Here is a 20624-nt window from a genome sequence, read left to right on the forward strand (position 1 = left end):
TTCAACTACCAAGATGGGTTCAAAGGCATTATGTCTTTCTTTGAAATATTTCCTAAAGTTTGACACCTAAGACATTCCTGACTAAAATTATAAGCATCCTTAAATAATGTGGGCTAGTAAAATCTACTTTGCAATACTTTGGTCACGATTTTTTGTCTAAAAAAATATCCTCCGCAAGCAAGAGTATGACAGAATTTTAAGATACTTAATTGTTCAATTTCAGTAACACATCTACGAATGATCTGATCAGCACAAATTTAAAAAAGTTCAGGATCTTTCTAAAAATAATACTTGATTTGAGCAAAGAATCGATCCTTTTCATTCTTAGACCAACCATCAGGAATTTGTCCAATTGCTACGTAATTCACAATGTCTACAAACCAAGGGGCCTTTGTGTGTGAAACTACTAGAAGTTGCTTATCTGAAAAAGATTCTCCAATTGATGTAGGTTCACAATCTTCAACTAGGATCCTCGATAGATGGTCTGCTACAATATTTTCAGATCCCTTCTTGTCTCGAATTTTAATATCAAATTTTTGTAGCAGTAAGATCCATCTAATCAATTGTGGTTTAGCATCTTTCTTTAAAAGCAGATATCTCAAAGTCGTATGATCCGAATAAATCATAATTTTTGATCCTAACAAGTATGATCAAAATTTCTCTAGGGCAAATACTATAGCTAGTAATTCTTTCTCAATTGTGGTATAATTCATTTGAGCTTCATTCAGAGTTCTGCTGGCATAGTAAATCACTATAGGATATTTGTTTATCCTTTGGCCCAAGACAGCTCCTATGGCAAAATTAGAAGTATCGCATATGATCTCAAAAGGTAGTGTGATCAGTCTGAAGGTTGGATGATTGGAGCTTTGGTCACAGCTTCTTTCAAAAATTTATAAGCTTTAAGACATTCTTCATCAAAGTTAAAAGGGACATCCTTAGCAAGCAGATTACATAAAGGATGGGATATTTTAGAAAAGTCTTTGATGAAGCGACGATAAAATCCTACATAGCCAAGGAAAGATCGAATTTGTTTGACAGAAGTCGATGGAGAAAGTTTAGAAATCAATTCAACTTTTGCTCTATCAACCTCAATCCCTCTCTTTGACACAATATGCCCTAATACGATCTCCTTTTTAACCATGAAATGGCTCTTTTTCCAACTTAAAACTAGATTGACCTCAATGCATCATTTTAACATTTTTTTTAAATTGTTGAGGTAACTCTCAAAAGATTCTCCATAGACTAAAAAATCATCCATGAATATCTCTAGAAAATCTTCTATCATATCTGAAAATATTGACATCATGCACCTTTGAAAGATCGTGGGTGCATTACATAGTCTGAAAGGCATTCTACGAAAAGCAAAGGTTCCATAGGGGCATGTGAAGGTGGTCTTTTCCTGATCTCCTAGGTAGATTACTACTTGATTGTATCTTGAGTATCTATCTAAAAAATAAAAATACTGTTGGCCAGCTAGTCTCTTTAAGATTTGGTCAATAAAGGGTAAAGAAAAATGATCTTTACGGTGGCTGCATTGAGTTTTCTATAATCTATGCAGACACGCCACTCAGTAAAAAGCCATGTTGGTACTAGATCCCCATGGTCAGTATGGACAACCGTGAGTCTAGATTTCTTTGGAACAACTTGAGTAGGACCATCCAGTGGCTGTCTGAAATAGGATAAATGATACCAGCATCTAACCATTTAATTACCTTCTTCTTGACTATCTCTTGCATATTCGGGTTGAGCCATCTTTGCATTTCTCGGATGGGTTTGGCAATATCCTTTATGTAAATATGATGCATGCATATTGATGGACTAATACCTTTCAAATCAGCAACGGTCCAACCTATGGCCTCTCTATATTTTTTCAATACATTCAGCAATTGGTCTTCCTACTCGGAGGTTAGATCAGAAGCAATGATTACTAACAGGGTTTTCTCAAGTCCTAGAAATACTTACTTAAGTGATTCAGGTAAAGATTTCAGTTCAAATTGTGGTGGGGCCTGAATTGAAGGACATAGTAGTTCAGTTTCTAACTTAGGTAAGGGTTCAATTTTCATTGACCAAGGTAGTGAATGTGCTGGGTGAGGTGAATCAAACAAGACATTTATCTCATGATTTTAGGTTTCTTCAATGGGTTCATCCAGAAAATCTTCTTTCTTCAAATCTAAGGAGGAATCAATTTCAACTATCTCATCTACTAGATCAATTACTAAATGGCTTTCCTCCTTTTGAGCATACTTTGAGGCATTAAAAATATTAATTCTCACCTTTTGATCTCCAAAATAAATATCCATAGCTCCTATTTTACAATTGATATTGGCATTGACAGTGGCTAGGAATGGACATCCTAAAATTATGGGATTTTGATTCAGCTCTTAGGATGGTTCTGTATCAAGTATGAGGAAGTCTACTGAAAAATAATATGTGTTGACTTTGACTATAACATCCTCAATCAGACCCCATGGCGTCTTCACAGATCTATCAGCTAGTTGCAAAATAATCGATGTGGGTTTCAGTTCTCCTATCCCAAATTTTTCATAGACTAAGATTGGAAGTAGGTTGATACTAGCTCCTAAGTCTAACAGAGCTTGATCAAAGATGATGCCTCTTATAACACATGAAACAAAGGAGCACCAAGATCTTTCATTTTTTGAGGTAATGGATTCAACAGGACTGCACTAACATCCTCAGATAGCACAATTCTCTCTATTTTTCGTGGCTCACGCTTTTGAGTGTAAAGTTCTTTAAGAAATTTAGCGTAAGCTGGGACATGTTGAATTGCATCAAGGAGGGATAGATTAATGTGAACTTGCTTAAATAATTTCATTAATTCCTCATTGTGTGCTCCTTATTTTTTACGAGAAGAACTGGCTTCTAGGGCTGAAGGAAATGAAACTTTTGGTTTATATGTCTCAGGTAACTCATTCGCTCTCTTTTTTTCTTTATCTTTTTCACTTGGATCAGTAACAATTTCGGACTCAGGTTCTTCTATTGGGTTAGTTTTAGTACTAACCTCTTCTTCCAAATTTTCATTTTGGCTAGCATCAGTACTAGCCTCTCTCACCTGGTCTGGATATGAGTCCTTAAAAATCTTACCACTTCTAAGCTTAGAAATTGCTTTGGTATTTTCAAATTGGAGATTCTTAAGTGGGATATTAGATTGATGACTTGGTCCAGATGGTTGGGGGGTGGATGGGTTGTTTCTGGGATTTGGTTCTAGTTGGCTTGGCAATTGATCTGGTTCTCTCCTCATAGTAGACTCAGCTAACTGTCCTATTTGTACTTCTAACCTAGCGATAGATTACTGTTGGATCATAATTAATTGTTGAAGTTGATAAAATCTATCATCGACTAGATTAGTTTGTTGAGGAGGTGGGTATGGTGGCTGATAGTGATATGGTGGCTGGGTAGGCTGACTAGGCTGACCTCTATTGTAGGCATAATTCTGGTATGGAGGCCTACTCTGAAAGTTTTACACAGGAAAAATTTGGGTCTGAGTCTGAGTCTTTTGGGATCTCCAAGAAAAATTAGGGTGGTTCCTCCAACCTGAATTATATGTGTTAGAGAATGAATCATTGACAGGCTTGGAGTAACCTTGGGCAGCTTGAACTTATTCTTGAATGAAAGGTGAAAACTGTGTAGCTATAGGACATTCACTCACATGATGGGCTGGACTAGCACAGATAGAACAAATCTCCTAATAATTAGAAGGTTGTGTATATTGCGCAGGAGATTGTTGTCCTAGGGTTAAGAACTAATCTATTTTTTGGGCAAGAAGGTCGACTTTATCTAATTTATGGGCTATTAGGTTCAAATCGACCTTAGGACTAGAGTCTGTTTGCTTGATCTCAAAAATTTCTATCCACTTTTGGTGAGGGATTGATCTTTCATAGGAAGATAATGAAGTATGATTGATTGAATTTTTACTCAAAATTTTAAACAAAGTATAGGCTTCATCCTCACTCTTACTCATAAATGCACCTCCACAAGATGCATCTACCATCTGTCTGTATTGATCACCTAAACCCTCATAAAAAGCTTGAACTATTTGCCACTTAAATAGACCATAGTGTGGGCATTTTCTAAGAAGTTCCTTAAGTCTCTCCTATGATTCATAAATTTGTTCCCCTAGAAGTTGAGCAAATCCAGTGATGGCTCGCCTCATGGTGTTGGTTTGACCTATGAGATAAAATTTTTTAAGAAACTCATGCTGTATTTCAGCCCATGTTCAGATTGGTCTCCCTATTGTGCCAAGCTAGTACTTGACTTTGTCCTTAAGCGAGAAGGAGAATAGGGTCAGTCTAAGTGCATCATCAGTAAAATTTTAAATTTTTACCGTGGAACAGATTTCTAAGAACTCATCTAGATGCTTGTAAGGATCTTCATTGGTGTTCCCATAGAAAGATGGGAGCATCTGGATTGTGATCGACTTGATCTCATAGTGGCTTGCAGGGATATCAGATAAGTGGATACAGGTCGATGGATTATAGGTAGAAGGAATAAAATATTCCTTCATCTGCCTAGGTGGTTCTCTAGGGTCTCTAGCCATTTGATTTTTGGGTTTAGCATAAATCAGCCGTTCAATTTCAGGATTAGGTTCAACTAGGTTAGGGTAAAGAGATCTTCTACTGTGCATATACCAGTGCAAATCCTAATATATGATTGAGATTTTTTTTTTTTTTTTTTTTAAGAAAAAGAAGAAGAAGAAAAAGAAGAGAAGAGAAAGAAAGAGAGAAGTTCTAAAGGTGAGATCCTTAAGAAAGCTCTAGACCTAAGGGTGAAAGATGAGAAGAATTAGTTGTGGTTAAGTGTTAATTAAAATCAAGTTAGCAAACAATTAAACCTAAATACCTATGGGTTTTTTAGATCTAATAGTTTGATGTAGAGTGGCTTAGCTTAGATACAAATTAGATTTGTTCTCATTTCCTTTAACTAGCCAGGTAAGAGGTGGGGTCGTAGGGGTCCTCTCGTTGTTTGCCTTAGACACCAATTGAATAGGTCAGGTAAGCTAACAGAACCAATTAAATAACCACGAATCCACTTAGGTTGAGCCTTTGTAACCTCTTGCCTTAGATACCAGTTTTAGGGATGAGTCCAAACTTATTTTGCACTTGACTTCACCACAATACTCAAACTAAACTCAATTGATCCTAAGGGCCAATGTCTACTTGATTTTAGTTAGGTTTGGGTTAATGTGGGATGCTGGTTGGTTATTTTTGGGCTAAGAAAGGGTGATGAAATCCTCATTTTATCTTGTTATAGGTGCTATCCTTAAATTGATTTGAGATGAATATGCACAACCAATTTCAAACAAGGGGGTTCTATGCAACTAAATTAGATGCATAAAATTAATCAAATTTGAAAGCTTACCTTGTCTCCAGCGATTATCAAAAGAAATTCTAAGATAATGAATGCTTCTAACAATTAAGTTTCTACTCTTGTCATATAATTTTTATTAGGTTTATACTGGTGAATTTTTGGTTAACTTAGAAAAAAAATAGTAATTAATAAAAAAAATAGTTAGGATTAGGGTTAGGATTGATCTCACCAAGCAAAATTGAAAGCTTTCTATCATTTTTTTTTCCTACAAAAAGATAAAAAAATAAAAAAAAGTTAGTAAGCTATATTCACAAGAAAATCAAAGAAATCAAATATTAAAATTGATGCCTTCCCTGATAACAGCGCCAAAAATTGATACGATCACGCAAAACCTTCCGTCTCGCCTGTGAACCATGCCTGTGGACCGCGAAACTGTTCTGCGGACCACGTCCTTGACTCTGTGGACCGAGCGGCCGGTCCACCATGCACCGAAGGCTATAAAAATTATTTTTAAGGATATTTTGGTTTGATTTTTGCTCTGATTTTTGGCTGAAAAATAAGAAAAAATATGTATTAAATTTTTCAAATTTTTTTTATTATTTTGATGCTCAAATTACTTAATTAAATTAACATCTATTTTTATAAATATGTTCTAATTTTATATTTTTTTAAAAATTATTTATTTTTTTAAAAAAATTAAATTTATTCATAAAATTAGATTTTTGAGAAGATGTTAGCACCATAAATTTATCAAAAAAATATATAATAAATATAAAAATATATCACTTATCAGTGGGCAAGAAGGCATCTCTCCTATATTCAATTTTGATTTAGCGAGAGCTAAATCCCCTAAATAGGAGGACGACTGATCCAAGAGGATCCTCAAACTCGATATAGATCACTTTGATCACTGCAATTAGGATTGGATAGCATCCAAGAGCAAGATCTATCACATCGAAAAGACAATCACAAGCCAAATTTTTAGAGACCATAACTTGGTCATACAACATCCGATTTTGATAATCATTTTTTTTAAAATTAGATAGCTTTTTAAGATCTATAATATGATGCACCATATCAAGGGATCGGTGCCTCTCACAATCAGAATGAAATTTCTTTTCTGCACGTCGAAATGGTCTGGTCAGTATGAAAAGTTTTCTTTTGAGTCAGATTTTAGCTGAGTATAGCTTTCAATCTAAGAAAAATCTAATGAAATGATAAAAATAGAGTTGATATAGAAGTCGAGTTCTATTTTTTTAAAAAATTTAAAGTTTTTAGATTATTTTTACTAGATACGACTCTTTTAGGTAAAAGAGTTCCATTAGAACTAGACAAGGAATTCGGCCTAATTTGTATGAGGAAGGATCTCATTGTTACAAATAGATGCTATGTATCTTATTTTTAATCAATGAAAAAAAATAAAAGAGAAAGAAAAGGAACTCGCATCCTACTTTCAAATATTCTCCTCTTCTTTTATCTTTTTCTTTGTAAGATTCAAGTTGAGTGAGTTGAAGAAAATCTTCCTACAATCGGATCACTAATTTTCTTCTTGCTCTATATTTTCTTCCTTCTGCATGATCTAACAAAAGGTGATGCTATTTTCTTTGTTAGGAAATAAGTAATTGTAATTAAATTTTCACATGCATTGGATATGAGTGTGTACTAATGCATGTAACATAGATATAGTCAAAAATTAAAAACCATCCATCTAAAGTCCAGGTGGTTTTTTTAGCAAAATAAGAAGTTTGCTTATATTTCCCCATAGAAAGTAATGGAGCTTTAGTGAGGATAGCAACATCAAAAAGGATGCAAGACAATTTGATTTCCATCAACCATAAATTTTCTCCTTTAGTAATGGGTTCCATAATTCACTCACCTAAAAATAGCTCCCTATTTTGTATGACACATCTCTAATGTCTCTATTAGTGTCATCATGAGGATCTATGTGGGCAAATATTTAATCTCACATTAGTTATTTGTTGGAAAGAACTTGAGTATTTATATAGGATCAAGAAACTTAAATAATATCTTCCAGCTAATCTTTTTGGATAAGATCCTGGATTATTATAAATAGTATCAAAGCCAAACCGGCCCATAGTTTATGTGGAATAGGGGATACTATAGCACGGATGCATTGGGGCTGGCTATGAGTTGATTGTGGTGTTTATGAATAGATGTATAGAGTGGGACCCTTAAGTTGGTAAGAATATGACGGTTTAAAGGAGGAGAGTATGTGAGGATCTATGTAGATATATATTTAGTCCCATATCGGTAATTCATTAGAAAGATCTTGGATATTTATACAGGGCCAATACACTCAAATAATATCTTTCGACCAATCTTTTTGTATGAAATCTTGGATTGCTAGAGTCATGCTTGCAAAATATCGAAGATCTTCAAGCACCCCAATAATGTTTGATTTTGCAATCATAAAAGAGGAGCACTTACCACTTTGTAAAGGCATTGGCTTCTGATGCCTAATCATAAATTTTCAAATTTTCTAATAGGCTTAAAACTGATATATATACTCAAAAGTAATATCATGATGATTTATAAAAATATTTATAGACATATTTGATGCACAAATCTAACCTGTACAAATAAATATGTTCCTTTATTCATCAAAAAATATGTTAAGATATGTTTGCACCTCAAAAGATATGGATAGAGAAATTTGCCAAATCCTATAATTTCTCTTAACTTGTGATGCGGGACGGGTATGCAGATGAAGATGCAACTAACTTCTTCTTCTTCTTTTCAGTAATTAAATAATAAATAGTAGTATATCTAACAAGATCTAAACTTTCAAGGAAAAAAAGCATTGATTAAAGTAGGTGGATCTTCCTAGCATGTATAGCCGTCTCTTTAATTTTAAGAATCTAAGATCGAAGGCGATTGAAAAATCTTCTTTTTGATTAGGCTTCACAATTCAAATTTAGATCTAAAAAAATTTAAGAAGATAAATTTTACTTACCAACAATAACAATCTCATCAATAGATCTATGAAGATTTAGCTCAGATGATCGCTCGATTCGATCTCAAAGAAGTTGGGTTGTTGCAGGCGGTTGCGATCCCAATCCATGGTAGAACTTCATGAATTTAGAATTAAAGCACCTTCAGACGTTACTCCGGATCGGCATCTCAGATAGTAGATGGCGTGTGGAGAGGTGGTGGTTTTTTTGAATTTGGTGCAGGGATGAGTTCATGCACAGAGAGAAAAACTCAAAAGAAGAGAGAAAAAAATCAAGAGGGAAAAGAGGATCTCTAGATTGGAGAAGAAAGTAATAGCTCTAATTTCTTTTTCATTCTTTCTTTTTCTTAATCTAAAGTCTTGTGGACTTTTATAGACTGAATAAATTTTATCCAATGATTTAATTTCAAATCTAGATAAGATAACAAATTTTAAACCTAGATAAGATAATAAATTTCAAACTTAGATAAGATAACTAACTCTTGACTTCAAATCTAGAGACTTATCTAAAAAAAACACCATAAACTAAATAACGTAAAATAATTTTAAAAATAAATAAAATATCTTCAAATCCACATGTCGGCTTTAGGTTGCTGATCTGCATCATCTTCATTGATAGATCTAAAATTTAGAGTTGGATGTGGTTTCTTGATTTGGGTGGTGCCAACACAGTTCCTCCTTTTTTGGTCTTCTTCATAGTGTAGGCTAGATAATTGAGACTCTCCTTTGGATGACATCAAGGGTCCATCAAGGCTCCAACTCGAATGGTGATGCAGTGCCGACATGGCATCCAAGAGCACATATGGCGATTTGGAATAGTAGTTGCTAGCATACTAAAAATAATAACTTATTAAAGTATGAGAACTCTTATTTATATAGTTAAGCCTAGCTTAGTTAAGTTAGATGGTGGTTTGCGAACTAGTGTCCGCATCAATTCTCCTGGAGTGGAAAAAAACTCGGCTCCGATGAATACGATCCACTGTGGCTCTAGAACTATTCAAGTTGATCTGGATTGATTCATTGTAACTCTTCTCGAGTGATCCATGTATTCTTGGATTCAGATCGTCCTTGCCATCGGACTAGATATCGCTGATATCCATGCTTTCTAGTTGACACAATTTGCTCATCTAAAATCTTATTGATGCGATCATATTTTCTTAGAATAATGGGCGATGAAAACTCAGGATGGGTTTCACTCTCAAAAAAAGGATTAGGCTTAAATGGATCACTAGGTATCGTTATTGGCTCCTGGTATTTTATTAGATCTGATACATTGAATGTTGAGCTTATGCTATAATTAGATAGTAAATCTACAATGTAAGCATTCGATCCTAGTTTCTTCAAGATCTTAGAAGGTCTAGCTCCCCATGCATGGAATTTTTTGATGGTTCCTAGTGGAAACCACTCTGGTCTTACCTGAATCATAACATAGTCTCCCTCAGTAAAGTTATAAGATCTACGATATGAATCTACAAGCTGCTTATACATTTGATTGCTGACATTGATTTTGTTTTTAATGTGTTCATGCAGATCCTTAATATGCTATGCAAATGATTCTGTATCTTCTGATGACCTAGCATGCCATGGTAATGGGATTAAGTCCACTAGTTATGGGGATGATAACCATATACAACTTCAAATAACATTTTACTAATGGACCTATTGACAGAATCATTGTAAGCAAACTTGGCTCAGGATAAGATTAAATCCCAATTACTGACATATTCTCATACTAGACTCCAAGGAAGGTTGCCTAAACTCCTATTAACAACTTCAGTCTGGCCATCAGTCTGTGGGTGATATGCAGATGAAAAATTGAGTTTCATTCCTAGCAAATGTCATAAAATTTTTCAGAAATAACTCAAGAATCTGACGTCACGGTCTGAAACGATGGACTTAGGTAGACCATATAATCTCACGATCTCATCAAAGTATAAGTGAGCTACTCTAGATGCATCTAAAGTTTTAGGACATGGTAAAAAATGGGTCATTTTTGAAAATCTATCTACTATAACACAGCTAGAGTCATTCTTACGGGTGGTTTGGGGCAAGCCTAGAATAAAGTTGATGCTAACATCTTGCCACAGATGGTCGAGGACAGGCAATGGCATGTATAGGCTAGTATTTTATTTAGGATGTTTTGCTATGGTACATGTATGACACTGGGCTATGATTCCCACAATATCTCTCTTCAAACTAGGCTAGTAGAATTGATTTTTTACAGTTCAATCATCTTGTTCCATCCAAAATATCCAGTCAATCCTCTCGCATGTAATTTTCATACTAAAAATTTTCTTACGGATGTCTGCGGGATATACAGTCTATTATTTTTAAACAAGAATCTACTCTGAAAAACATACTAAGATTTCTAGATAGTCCTTGTTGTAGGATAGCATAAATCTCTTTAAAGTCAGGACAGTTAGAATAATTTTTCTTTAACTTCTCAACTCCCATATCTTTAACACTAAGGGCAGACAAAAGGGTGACTCTTCAACTTAGAGCATCCGCAACTTGATTTACAGATCTAGCCCTATGTTTCAGTACAAATGTATAGAATTGAAGAAATTCAACCCACTTAGCATGTCTATGGTTCAGTTTTTTTTATGAATTTAAAAATCTAAGGGCTTCATGATCCATATATAAGATGAATTTGAAAGATAATAGATAATTCCTCCAAAACCTCAAAGTCTATACTATCGCATAAAATTCTATATCATATATAGAGTACTTTTGTTTAGCCTCATTTAATTTCTCACTGAAGTATGCGATAGGGTGGCGCTCTTGAATCAACACTCCTCCTATTTCTACACCTGATGCGTCACACTCAACCTCAAAAATTTTATTGAAATCAGATAGTTGTAGGACAGGGGTTTGAGTCATCTTGTCTTTAATTTTTTGAAAAGTTTTATCAACTGATTTTGTCCACTCAAATTTTCTCTTACGGATATAGTCTATAATAGAAGCCATAATTGAACTGAATCCTTTAACAAATCGATGGTAAAAGATGGCTAAATCATAAACCTTCGAACATCGTGAACATTCTTAGGTACTAGCCACTCTACTATAGCTCGAACATTTTTGGAGTCTATAGTTATTTCCTCAGACGTTACAATGAATCCTAAGAATATAATCCTATTAGTCATAAAAGTATATTTTTTAAGATTTGCATATAAACTCTCTATTTTAAGGGTCAAAAAGACTTGTCGTAATTGGCTATGATGGTCCTCTCTTGTTCGACTAAAGATGAGGATATCATCGAAGTACACGACCACGAATAATCTAATGAAGGGTTGCAATACCTGAGTCATAATCCTCATGAAAGAACTAGGTGCATTGGACAAACCAAATGGTATGACCAACCATTTATATAAACCATCCTTCATTTTGAAGACGATCTTCCATTCATCTCCTGGTCTAATTCTAACTTGATGGTATCCACTCTTAAGGTCAATCTTAGAAAAGATGGTGGAACCTGCCATCATATCTAACATGTCATCTAGGATATGAAAAATCTATATTTGATAGTGATTTTGTTGATCACCCTACTATCTGTACACATCCTCCATGATCCATCTTTCTTGAGCATCAATAATGCAGGCATAGCACATGGGCTCAAACTCTCTCTACTGAATCCTTGGTCTAGTAGCTCTTTAACTTGCCTTTGCAATTCGACATGCTCAATTGGGTTCAACCTATAGTGGGGCAAGTTCGATAAGGTGGATCCATGGACTAGGTCAATCGTATGTTAGATGTCTCGCGTGGGTGGCAGTTGCTCAGCTCAGGTAACTCTTTAAGAAAGACATCCTTAAACTCTTCTAAAAGGGTCCCTACTTCTAGTGGATATTCAATTTGGAGATTCTTAGGAGGTTATTTGTAGGTTAAGGCCCAAACAAGTGTTCCATGCTCAATCTTCTTTTTTAGGTCTCGAGCACTAATCAAATGTAAGTTCTTTCCACTACTCTCTTTGGGTCCTTTGAATGCCTTCTTGGGTGTAGTCTGTGGTTGGACAGCTTTAATGGTGATCTTCTTATCCTTGTCCTTAAAGCTACATGAGTTTGACCAACCAAACAATATCACATCATGGTCAAATAGTCATGGCCTCCCTAAAATGATGTTGCTAACCTCCATTGGTAGCACATTGCACCATACCTTATCTTCATATGAGCTAAATTGAATAGGGACCAAACACCTTTATGTAATAGGGATGGATGATGCATCCACCCATGAGACCTTATATGGATCGGGTGGTCCACAAGGGTTAATCCTAGTCGGGACATGGCATTAGAAGAAATTGTATTGATGCAACTTTCACTGTCTAGGATAACTTTGTAGGCCTTACCTTGATATCTAATATAGGTATGAAAGATAGCTGTCCTTCTCTAGTCCTTACTCTCCTTAGATTGAGCTAAGACACACCTGACAACTTTTAAGCTCTTTTTAGGCTCTAGTTTCATTAGTCCTAAGGTTTGTTCAGCTTCCTCAAATTTCTCGATCAGATCTGAGTCTGGTTCATATACTTCCTCCTCTTCAGATTCTACAGCCTTAAGCTTGTTAGTCTCAGGTTCAGGCTCATCGATAAAAAGGGCACAGATAGAGCACGGAGCCACTACATGACCAAATCCTTGACACCTAACGCACCTCATGACTCTCGATCTCTCTCCTAGAACACTCTTACCCTTTTCTTCTTTCCTTACTGGTGGACTAGGGGTTGCATTTTGGGGTCTCCGAGTAGGGGTCTGACTTTCTGAGGGTATTGATCGATCAGGCTCAATCCTCTAAACTATCGGATGATGGTACCTCTTAGCATCCTAGGCTATCTGGTATGCACGATCTAGGGTCATAACTTCACACAAATAAAGTTCACGCTGTAGTTTCTCATGTAGTCTGGCTCTAAATTTAGAAAGGATCACAAATCTATCCTCATCAACACCACACCGCATCTGAAATTCATCGAATTTGGCTATGTATTTTGATACGAGTCAGTTATCTTGGGATAATCATTACCACTGGTCCATCAGTCGTTGCCTATAAGACATTGATAGGTGCTTCTCTCACAGTTTCTCCTTTATCTCTATCCAAGTCTCTATAGGTTCATGCCTATGGTGTTCAATCAGGACCTAAACATTGTGCCAGTACAGCTTGACGTGATCTAACAGTTTCATCTTAATATACTGAATCTTTCTACCTTCAATCATATCGTACTATTCGAAGAAGTGGTCCATATTCGCTTTTCAGTCTAAATATTCTTTTGGATCTAAATGCCCATTAAAGCTAGATGTATCAACCTTTGCACTCCTTACTATTCGGTCATCTAGGTCAATAGGTTCATGCTGGGGTCATCCTTCTAGATGTTGACTGACTTATAAATCTAACCTTAAACCTTGAGGTGGGGTCTACTCAGTCTGGGCAAAAGGCATTGGCGGGGTCTCTGGATTCAATTTTATAATCCGATTTCTTCGAGCATCCTCTAAGTCTCCTATTTTTTGGCCATAATTCTGCACCAGATGGGTCAAGTTGTCTAGCCTCTTTAGGATGGCCTCCATCATAGGATTACTACTTGGACTCGGTTGATCCAACATGGGTGGTTACTTAGTTTTAACTAGGATATGCATGCAATACAATAAATCTAAGGGTTACCTAGACCTAAAGTTCGATGCACAACGAATCGAATAAAGCACGAATTGAATCTACTATCCAATTCCATCAACCAACCAGGTAAGGGGTGTAGTCATAGGAGGCTTCTCTTGCTCTTGCAAGGACCTAATTAAAGAACTATGAGCTAGCTTCGGCATTTGCCTCTTAACCGCTTGCCTTAGACACCGATTTCGAGAGCAGATTGCAAACTCGACTCACACTAAGTCTCAACGAATCACACGAACTAACTCAATTGAATCCTAGGGCTGATATCTAATTAATTTTAAATTAAAGTTTTGGGTTCTAAGATGCAAGTTGGTGGTTTTTGGGCTAAGAAAGGATAATAAAATCTCCATCTTATCTTATAATAATGGGTGTGCCCTTAATTAAGTTATAAATGATGCAATACAGCACAACCAGAATTTTAGTAGAATGAGTTCAGATTTTTGGGTCGAATTCATAAATGATATTGATCATAGCCTAGGATAAAATATTCAAAGTTTGAAGTTCTACGAATCTATTTTCCAGCAAAATAAGTTTTATAATTTTTGGATTCTTATTTAATAAATTATGAATTTTTTTTACTGCCTGCATAGAACAGAGTTCTGTACGCGAACAACAGAGTTTTTAGATAATTTTGAAAAACAAAACGATAGAATTTTGAAGAAAAATTTCGGGGGCAGATTTATTATTGAATAAGGTCTCTAAAACAGTAGAAATTATATTTTTTTGATTTTTATATGAATAAAAATTAAATTCTCAAAGACTGCTGCGTGAAATAAAAAACAGTGCAGAATGCAAAACCTAATCAAAACCTAAGGTTCTGATACCAAATCTGATGCAAGATGGATATGCAGATGAAGATGCAACTAACTTCTTCTTTATTTTCAGTAATTAAATAATAAACAGTGGCACATCTAACAAAATCTAAACTTTCAAGGAAGAAAAGTATTGATTAAAGTAGGTGGATCTTCCTAACATGTATAGTTATCCCTTTAATTTTAAGAATCTAAGGTCGAAGGCAATTGAGAAATCTTCTTTTTGATTAGGCTTCGTAATTTATATTCAGATCTAAAAAAATTTAAGAAGATGAATTTTACTTATTAACAATAATGATCTCCTCAATAGATCTATGAAGATTCAGCTCAGATGATCGCTCAATATGACCTTAAAGAAGTTAGATTGCTGTAGGTGGTTACGATCCCAATCCGTGGTAGAACTTCGTGAATCCAGAATTAAGGCATCTTCAGGCATTACTCTGGATTGGCATCTCCGATAGTAGATGGCATATGGAGAGGTAGTGGTTTTTTTAATCTTAGCACAGGGATGAGTTTAGGCACAGAGAGAAAAACTCAGAAGAAGAGAGAAAGAAATCAAGAGGAGGAAGAGGATCTCTAGATTGGAGAAGAAAGTAATAGCTCCAATTTTTTTTTCATTCCATTCTTTACTTAGTCTAAAGCCTTATGGCATTTTATAGACTGAATAAATCCTATCTAACAGTTTAATTTCAAACCTAAATAAGAAAATAAAATTTTAAATCTAGATAAGATATTAAATTTTTAACCTAGATAAGATAACAAACTCTTGACTTTAAATCTAGGGACTTATCTAAAAGAAGCATGATAAACTAAAATAATATAAAATAATTTTAAAAATAAATAAAAAATTTTCAAATCCACATGTTGGCTTCAGGTTGTTGATTTGCGTCGTCTTCATTGATAGACCTGAAATTTGGATTTGGATGCAGTTTCTTGATTTGGGTGGTGCGAACACAGTTCCTTCTTCTTTTGGTCTTCTTCGTGGCATAGGTTAGGGAATTGGGACTCTTTTTTGGACAGCATCAGAGGTCCATCAAGGCTCCAACTCAAATGGTGATACATTGTAGAGGTGGTATCCAAGTAGCACATATGATAGTCTGAAATAGTAGCCGTGAACATATTAAAAATAACAACTTATTAAAATATGAGAACTCTTATTGATATAGTTAAGCCTGGCTTAGTCAAGCCAGATGGTGGCTTACGAGTTGGTGTCCACACCAACTTGAGATGCAAAGATGGTGGAATACGTGGGCAAAGGGTGCATGCCATGTGTCTGTTGGGATAACACATCAGCATGAGTCTTGATTTGAAATTACTCAAACTACCCTCCCCTTATCACCTATCTCATCAGTCATATTATAGGCCCTAATGGAAAGAATCAAAGATAGTTTTCTTGGTCGAAAAAAAGGATGCGGGGCTAATTCAATTTTGGATGGGTGACCATGGCAAGAATATATATGCAAAGCTATCGTATTTCAAATTCAATTTTGGAAGGATGACCATGATTTATTTGCAAAACTGCTGTATCTTAAATTTAATATTTTTTAAGGGTAACCATGGCAAGAATTTTTTTGCAAAGCTCTCATATCTCAAACTCTTCTTTTTTTTTGTTGTTTGGAATGGTGACTATGGTAAGAATTTATTTGCACAACTGTCATATTAGATTCTCCTGTACAGGATGATATGTATCTAGAGTTATGTCATGCTATAAAGTAGCCATTCAACACATGTTTCATACAAATGCATAGCCAATAGTTCCACACATCTTTCATCGAGATCTATTGCTAATAGAGGTATGTCCTTCTCCATTTTCAATTTTTGGAGGGAGAGTGAAGCATCAACTTGTCTTGATCTTACTGATGGCCATGATGGTGCTAATGGTGGCGGGAATATTGCATATCATGAGGCTCTAAGTCTGATCCCAACTTCCTACTTCACCCAAAGTAGAGATGGTGAGCATGCTTTAATTTCCCTTTTCATAACTCTTATATTTTTAATCCAAAATTTTGTTCTATTATAATGTCTAAAGAAATGTATTAATAAAAATGGTAGGAGAGCATGAAGGACAATTCAAAGTATTGTAAAATTTTCTAATTTTTAGACACAAGTGGTAGTTTTAAAATATAATATTTTTAGGTATTTTAAGGAGCCAAATGGTTTTCATTGTAATTTATGTCTGGATTTTGAAAGGCAAGGATTTGTCTCTTATTACGTATATCTTGTTTATTTTAATTAAAATCATTACTTTAAGTCCAAGCTAAACAAAATTCTAAATGAGAATTTGCACTATATTTAATGTTCTCTAACGTACCTTTTTTCCTTCCTTCTGCAGATTTATTGTTTCTATCCATAACTCAGGAAGCAACTACATCAAAGTATAGATGATGCGCGAAGTTAGCAGGGTCAAGTAATATTGTTCAAGGAACGTCAATATCTTACATTCTCATAATGACTTCCAAAAACCTACGTGCACTGTAGAGCGAAGGCATAAGAATTTCCACTTAAACAAGATCTAGATATATTTCTTCTATATTTTTTGCGCATGGCATATGATATAAATGGGGCTTTTTTTTTTTTTTTTTTTTTTTGTTGAAGCGGGAGGATGTACCACCCTTATATTGATAATTGTAGAATATTTACAAAGTGAATCAAGCTGAGAAAGCTTGAACCCATCCAATCCTAAAGCTAAAATCGGTTGCAGGTCACAGGTTTTACAGCTATTGTAAATTCTAAATGGGGCTTATCCATGCTCTATTGTAAATTCGAAGTTAGTGGTCAAGGGAGAAATTTATTTGATACTTGTAAACTTGAATGTTGCTTGAACGGCTAGCATCGATGTAAAACACATTTGCCCTGAGCATTTACTGCTTCAGTGATCCAAAACTTCTAATTATTTGGCTTCTCTGGAATGAAATAAAACAAGGTTATTTCATCATCCTCCCTGTCAACATCATCATGCAAGTCTTCCCTTTTTTTTTTTTTTGTTATGTCATGATGCATAAAGTTTGATCCGTATGGGAAGAAGATACATATGCACATGCCATGCATGTGGTGGGTAACGAAGAATTGTAGGAAGCTTTTCATTTGAAAAAGAAACAGGGTGGTAAAGTTAGTGCCACTGTCTTGCAAACTATAGAAAAATTTCAGGAAGAGCACAAGGAGGAAATGTAGATAGATTGATAGAGAGAGAGAGAGAGAGAAAGAGAGAGGTTCAGCTAGCTAGCTAGTCCTAGTACATGTTTTTTTGTACAGAAGATGATTGTGCTAAATTATGAGGGAGGGGTTGGGCAGCATTTTGCAACTTATCTCTTCTACCTGGCTAAATTCATGAAACCTGTTCATGTCTTAATTAATCAATTCTATTTCTCATCACTTATCCATCTCATATCAGAAAAATGTGGTAGCTAGCTGACTACTCCTCAAGGAGACCCTAAATTAACGAAATGTTTCTATTGCTTAGGGAAAAAAAAAAAAGAAAAAGTAAAGAAAACTTGCGCGGTGACAAACCGATACTGTGGATTTGGTAGGATACAGAAGCATGTCAGCGCTACTTGAGTATTCCAAACTTGCCTCTATAAGAGGAGATCTGTACACCTATCAGGGAAACTTATTCTTATTTGGATGTAGGACATTCAAGCTGGTCAAGTTAGCTGACTTAGTGCAAATCATAGTAGAAGATTTTCCATAGATTTTTTTTATGAGGATGATCTGCTCCTAGCTGGATTCTAATGTTATGCTGATATTCTACAAAGAGAATGACAAATTGGCATTTGAAAGCATCTATATATTAATCAAAATAAATAAATGAATAGATAGAACAAAAATGATATAGGATAACAATGTATGAAAGTAGAATAGTGCTTTATAACCAGATCCTCTCTGAACCTAAACAATGAGGAGTATACTAGCCAAGACCCAAAGAGGTCAAGCCCTGTCTAGTCCATTCTTATAGATAGATATATAACTGGGATGGGACCAGTGTAACTCACCTTCAGAACCTAATAAATCTACCATAGGATATACCTTGATGTTTTAAGAAGAGGAAGGATATAGAATGATGCAAGTCTACACTATTAATCACCATGGGTCGGGTCCAGGTTATCTTCTCTTCCCTCTAATCATTCACTTTAGGAGGAAAAGAGAATGGCTGACTTATCTGCCCTTGTTAGGAGGAAGCATTGGTGAGTTGCCAAGGCATTTGCTACGGTGTTTTTTTTAATATTTTTTTTATTATGAAGGATATTTAAGATATGATATTATTTTTTTATATTTTATTTTTTTAATCTTCCTCCACCTTCTTCTTTGTTTTTTCTCACCGCCGCCTGCCACCTCCAGCCTGCCAGCCTATCTGGCGGTCTTCCTCCCTCCTCCCGACACTCGTGCACCCCCCCTCCGAGTCCTCGTGCTATCCCTCGCTCCCACAACTGCACCGCCTCCTCTCCTTCTTCTCTGCTGCAGACGACCCCCCCCTCCCGCAACCGTGCCGCCACCCCTCCCCCCTTCTTCTTCTCTGCTGCAGGCCCCCCCTCTTTCTTCTTCTCCACCACAAACCACACCCCCTTGGTCTTCTTCTTTGCCGCAAGCTGCTGCACCCCTCCCCCTGCCTTTCTTCTTCTCCGCCGCAAACCCCCCCGGTCTTTTTCTCCACCGTAGGCTGCCGCCCCTCTATCTTTCTTCTTTCTTGCTGCGTACCCCCCCTCCTGGTCTTCTTCTCCGCCGCAGGTCGCCGCACCCCTCCCCGTTGCCTTTTTTCTTCTCAGCCACAAAACCCCCTATCTTCTTCTCCACCGTAGGCTGCCGCCCCTTCCCTTTCTTCTTCCCTGCCGTAGACCCCCCCCCCCCATCTTCTTCTCTGCCACAGGCCGCCACCCCCATCTTTCTTCTTCTCTGTCGTAGAACCCCCCCCCCCTCTGGCCTTTCTTCTTCTTCACCACAGAACCCCACCTTGATCTTCTTCTCCACTGCAGGCTCCCCCGCCCTGATCTTCTTCACTGCAGACCCCCCCCCCCCACAATCCTTCTTCTTCTCCGTTGCAGATTGCCCCCCTCCCCTTCCGCTATTGTGCCGCATCCCTCTTCTTTCTTCTTCTCCACCGTCGACCACCGACCGTCGGCCCCCCCAAGTGGCAAGAAGGCTTCTATGGAAAAAAATACTATTTAATTTAATCTTGATTTTTAAAATATTTACTGCACCAGCTATACACATTTGATACTCTAATTGATTGCTGATGAAGAAATTTAAATCATCCATCTTTAATCTGACAATCAAAAATAAATTAATTATAAAAATATTAAATTATCTTTTGGAGTATCGTAGCAAAATCCGAATTGCCAATGCTTCTTCGACACTTTCAGAGGCATCGAGGCCTAATTTAGCAATACTTATAAATGCTGGTATGTGACATGAAAAGCACCGAAAACATCCATTATTTCTATAGTGATATTGCCCTCGTATTTTGGGCCATATGACTTACATGTCTCTGCCTAGGTTGGCATGACAGTTTGGCTTGCTGGATAGATAGCTGTGAATCCTATTGATCCGACTAGATGATTTTGATTTGTTTTAAGTTTTAGAATTATTTTTTTTCCTTTTTTTGTGACATGAGCTGGTTCCTTGTGTTTTTTAATTTTTAATTCTTTATTTTTTTTCTTCTTTCAGGCATTGTGTTCTCACAATGTCTGTTTTATATCATTTCATTTTCTTCATGAAATGTGGTGACCCAACGGGGGTTAGCAAAATTATTAGCCAAATTGCAAACCCAACCTGAACTATTCTCTTTAATTCCATTTATATTGATTTCTTTAATTTAATTTAATTTGGTTCAGCTTAAGAAAGTTATGAAAAAAAATCAGTTCAATTTTGATTTGAGTTTTTAG

This window comes from Elaeis guineensis, chromosome 13, assembly GCF_000442705.2.
Source record: "Elaeis guineensis isolate ETL-2024a chromosome 13, EG11, whole genome shotgun sequence".
Lineage (NCBI taxonomy): Eukaryota > Viridiplantae > Streptophyta > Magnoliopsida > Arecales > Arecaceae > Elaeis > Elaeis guineensis.